Here is a 5,605-nt window from a genome sequence, read left to right as displayed (position 1 = left end):
AACCCTCCTTGCAATGCCGAAGACAATCTGCGCGCCGGACTCGTCGTCATTGAAGCCTGGTTCAGGGGCTACTGAGGGAGTCCTGGATTAGGGGGTGTTCGGATAGCCGGACTATACCTTCAGCCTAGACTCCTGGACTATGAAGATACAAGATTGAAGACTCCGTCCCGTGTCCGGAAGGGACTTTCCTTGGCGTGGAAGGCAAGCTTGGCGATACGGATGTTCAGATCTCCTACCATTGTAACCGACTCTATGTAACCCTAACCCTATCCGGTGTCTATATAAACCGGAGGGTTTTAGTCCGTAGGACAACAGACACATCAACAATCATACCATAGGCTAGCTTCTAGGGTTTAGCCTCTCTGATCTCGTGGTAGATCAACTCTTGTAATACCTATACCATCAATATTAATCAAGCAGGACGTAGGGTTTTACCTCCATCGAGAGGGACCGAACCTGGGTAAAACTTCGTGTCCCCTGCATCCTGTTACCATCTGGCCTAGACGCAAAGTTCGGGACCCCCTACCCGAGATCCGCCGGTTTTGACACCGACACGGTCTTTGACGAATGACGGAGGACATGGCTTGTGGTAGGGCATCATGCCTTGAGGAATTTGCGCTTGATCCAATTGTCATCCATGTCCTTTCTCCCGTGATCTCGAGTGAGACCGCGAGTTTGGTTACTCTCCGATAAAGCTCACGAGGTTCTTCATCTTCTTTCATTGCAAACTCATCGGCCTCATCTTGCACCACTTCATAGTTGGAGCGTTGAATGCTTGCGCTTCCCCGGTAGAGGGACAACACAAATCCATGCGTCTTTGGCCAAGGCGAAGGGCCGAAGATGAGGTAGGTCTTCAGGTGGAATTGCATCTTGAATGATGAAGAGAGCATTCTCATTGAATTGATTATCCGCGGCTTCTCGAGGAGTGAAGTTGCTTGGATCATGCAGATAGAAACCTTCTTCAATGATTCTCTAAAGATTAGTGTTCACATGATTTAAATGGCGTTTAAAGCGGTAAGCCCAAGAATCAAAGTCCTCATTTTTCACAATCTTAGGGGGGCGGCATGATTCAAATGAGTGGAAGGAACCGGTCCACCATAAACAAGTGGTGGTTCCACATGAGCAAAGATACCGGCGCCATTCTTACCACTAGAAGGAGCCTTTTCACTACTAGCTTCCCCCTTATCGGAGGTAGCATCCGTCACCTTGTCGGTGGGATTACCCACTTTCAACGGCGCGGTGGATAGTTTAAGCCCTTCAAGGAATTTAGTAAACATGCTTTCAACCTCGGTCGTCATGGAGGTTTTCAATGTCTCCAAGGCCACATTGAACTCCTCACGAGAGACCGAGGTTTCCCCATCGCCCGTAGACGAGATCGGATTCACACCGGAGTGTTCCTCCACACCGTCTACGGTATCAACAATACTCTTCGGACGGTAAAGTCCTTAATAAAGAGACGGGGCTCTGATACCAATTGAAAGGATCGATATGGTTGACTAGAGAGGGGGTGAATAGGCAACTAACAATTTTTAGCTTTTCTTTAACAATTTAAACTTTGCATCAAATTAGGTTGTCTAGATATGCAACTAGGTGAGCAACCTATATGATGCAACAAGTATAGGAACACAAGCAAGCAAGTGATATGATACAAATAAGCTTGCACAAGTAAAGGCACGAGATAACCAAGAGTGGAGACGGTGGAGACGAAGGATGTGTTGCCGAAGTTCCTTCCCTTTGAGAGGAAGTACGTCTCCGTTGGAGCGGTGTGGAGGCACAATGCTCCCCAAGAAGCCACTAGGGCCACCGTATTCTCCTCACGCCCTCACACAATGCGAGATGCCGTGATTCCACTATTGGTGCCCTTGGAGGCGGCGACCGAACCTTTACAAACAAGGTTGGGGCAATCTCCACAACTCAATTGGAGGCTCCCAACGACACCACGAAGCTTCACCACAATGGACTATGGCTCGCGGTGACCTCAACCGTCTAGGATGCTCAAACACCCAAGAGTAACAAGATCCGCAAGGGATTAGTGGGGGGAATCAAATTTCTCTTGGTGGAAGTGTGGATCGAGGCCTTCTCAACCACTCCCGAGACAAATCAACAAGTTTGATTGGCTAGGGAGTGAGATCGGGCGAAAATGGAGCTTAGAGCATAATGGAGCTTAGGGTTGGAAGAGATGAGTCAACGGGGAAGAAGGGGACCCCTTATATAGTGAGGACAAAGATCCAACCGTTACCCCTACCAGCCCGCGGCCAGCGGTACTACCGCTCCAGGCCAGCGGTACTACCGCAGGGCCGCGCGGTACTACCGCTTGCTCCAAGCGGTACTACCGCACGGTCATGCGGTACTACCGTACAGGCCCGCGGTACTGCCGCAACCCCAGCAACAGCAAGGTCAGATCTGACGCACAGGAGCTGAGGGCGGTACTTCGCGCGAGCGCGGTACTACCGCGCTCCATGCGGTACTACCGCAAGGCAGAAATCCCCTAGCCAGGGGGGAGGAAACATCCGTGCCTACTTCCGCAAAGAAACGGAAGAAGCAAAAACCCGACACAGTAGTACTGTCGAGGGGCAGTACTACTGCCTAACAACATAGCGCGACTACGATGGAGCGACAAGCGGTACTACCGCGGTAGGTGCGGATGTAAAAAATTACATCCGCCCCTACTACCGCGAAGGAGCGGTAGTAGTGATAGCGGTGGGCAGCGAGTAGTGCAGCTCCAGGGGATGCGGTACTACCGTGGGCACCGGCCGGTACATACCGCGCCACCGCACGGTACTACCGCTGGTGCCAACGGTACTACCGCTTTCCTGAGAGAGCAGTACTACCGCGACCCAACTCAGCAGCCAGAACCAGGGAGGCGAGAAAGCAGAGGAAGCTCCAAGGGAAAAGGAGGGGACAAGAAGGAGACGTGTACGTGATGATTCCACCCAAACCTTTCCGACGCGGACCCCCTCTTAATAGTACGGCTTTCCTACGACTCAAATCCACCAAAAAGAAACGTAGAAAAGACGCCGTCTTCAACAGTCTTCGAGGGGCACCCAACCGTCTTGTGCCTAGCGATGAAAAGTCTGGGATACTCAAGGCACATGATTAGTCCGCAAACGCGTGTCATAATCACCAAAACACCTTAGGGATAAATATGCCTTACAGCTTGTCGGCAGTCGCCAAGGCCCGGCAAGTGGCGCACCCGGCAATTTCCTTGCCGGGGTCGTCTGCCTTGGCCTTCTTGGTAGCGCCGGTGTCCTCGGATCACTCGACCCAAGCACGGCCTTGCTCTTGCACTTCCTGTTGCGGTGTCTTCCCTTCTTCGTCAGGGTGGCTGTGCCTTCGTCTGTGGAGTCGGTTTCCACACCGGCGTCCTCGCCGGGGTACTTCCTCCCCTCTTCAGCTCGAGCGCACCTATCGGCCAGAACATAAAGTTCAGCCACATCTTTGACCTTGTTCATCGCCAGATGTTCACGCATCTTGTGGTTGCGCACATTCTGATGGAATGCAATGATCACGACGGTGGGATGAACATCTGGGATGTTGTATTGCACCCGGCTGAACCTCTGTATGTACTTGCGCAGGGTTTCACCTTCCTTCTCGGGGATGATATGCAAATCGCTTGCTTGGCCATGAGCTTGGTGGCCTCTGGTGAAGGCGCCAATGAACTCATGGCACAAGTCCAACCAAGAAGAAATGGAATCCACGGGAAAGTGCATCAACCACAACATAACATTGGGTTTAAGTGCCAACGGGAAGTAATTTGCAAGCACCTTGTCGTCGCGGGCTCTAGCAGCTTGCATCGTGATGGTGTAGATGCTGAGGAACTCCGACGGGTGTGTCTTGCCGTTGTACTTCTCGCCAAAGTCGAGCTTGAATGTGCGGTGGGAGGGCCACCGGAATTGCCATAGCTCATGGGTAAAGGCTAGGCAACCCACCTCGTAGGGTAGGTCGCCAGAGCCTCCCGATGCTGGGTGGTCCATAGTGGGCCCCGCCCGCCAATCTGATTGGTTGAGTGCGTCGCGCCGGCGCTCGATGGTGGTTCGAGCGTTTTCACGGGCTCGCTCCTGAAGAACTTGGCGCTGATCGCAGTGGGTCCGTGGGTCGAACGACGCTATGTAGATGTTATCACAAGCATCATCACGACGGTCCGGCACCCGCGGTGGCTGGCATGGAGGAGGAGAGTGCACAGTGGCCGCAGCACCCCCAGTCCTTCCACACTGGCACGCGGTGGCTTGACGGAGCGCTGGTGTGAGGGCCCTGCTTGTTGCGGCTCATGTTTGTTGGCAACGCCAGTGAGGCTCCGGATGGTGGTTCTCCACTCGTCGAGCTTTTCCGCAGCAGGAGGAAAGTCGAGGAGCAACTTGATACGTCTCCAACGTATCTATAATTTTTGATTTCTCCATACTATATTATCTACTGTTTTGGACATTATTGGGCTTTATTATCCACTTTTATATTTATTTTGGGACTAACCTATTAACCGGAGGCCCAGCCCAGAATTGTTGTTTTTGCCTGTTTTAGGGTTTCGAAGAAAAGGAATATCAAACGGAGTCCAAACGGAATGAAACCTTCGGGAACGTGATTTTCTCAACGAACAAGACCCGGGAGACTTGGACCCTACGTCAAGAAAGAAAAGAGGAGGCCACGAGGTAGGGGGTGCGCCTGCCTACCCCAGGCGCACCCTCAACCATCGTGGGCCCCCTGTTGCTCCAGCGACGTACTCCTTCCTCCTATATATATACATACGTACCCCCAAAAACCTAATTCCACTGCCGCAACTTTCTATATCCACGAGATCCCATCTTGGGGCCTGTTCCGGAGCTCCACAGGAGGGGGCATCGATCACGGAGGGCTTCTATATCAACACCATAGCCTCTCCAATGAAGTGTGAGTAGTTTACCTCAGACCTACGGGTCCATAGTTAGTAGCTAGATGGCTTCTTCTCTCTTTTTGGATCTCAATACAATGTTCACCCCCTCTCTTGTGGAGAACTATTCGATGTAATCTTCTTTTTGCGGTGTGTTTGTTGAGACCGATGAATTGTGGGTTTATGATCAAGTATATCTATGAATAATATTTGAATCTTCTCTGAATTCTTTTATGTATGATTGGTTATTGAGGGAGTCCTGGATTAGGGGGTGTCCGGATGACCGGACTATACCTTGAGCCGGACTCCTGGACTATGAAGATACAAGATTGAAGACTTCGTCCCGTGTCCGGGAGGGACTTTCCTTGGCGTGGAAGGCAAGCTTGGCGATACGGATATGCGATCTCCTACCATTGTAACCGACTCTATGTAACCCTAACCCTATCCGGTGTCTATATAAACCGGAGGGTTTTAGTCCGTAGGACAACATACACATCAACAATCATACCATAGGCTAGCTTCTAGGGTTTAGCCTCTCGATCTCGTGGTAGATCTACTCTTGTACTACCCATATCATCAATATTAATCAAGCAGGACGTAGGGTTTTACCTCCATCGAGAGGGCCCGAACCTGGGTAAAACTTCGTGTCCCTTGCCTCCTGTTACCATCCGGCCTAGACGCACAGTTCGGGACCCCCTACCCGAGATCCGCCGGTTTTGACACCGACATTGGTGCTTTCATTGA

The sequence above is a fragment of the Triticum urartu genome, chromosome 2, assembly GCF_003073215.2.
Source record: "Triticum urartu cultivar G1812 chromosome 2, Tu2.1, whole genome shotgun sequence".
Classification (NCBI taxonomy): domain Eukaryota; kingdom Viridiplantae; phylum Streptophyta; class Magnoliopsida; order Poales; family Poaceae; genus Triticum; species Triticum urartu.
This window is presented reverse-complemented; position numbering follows the sequence as displayed.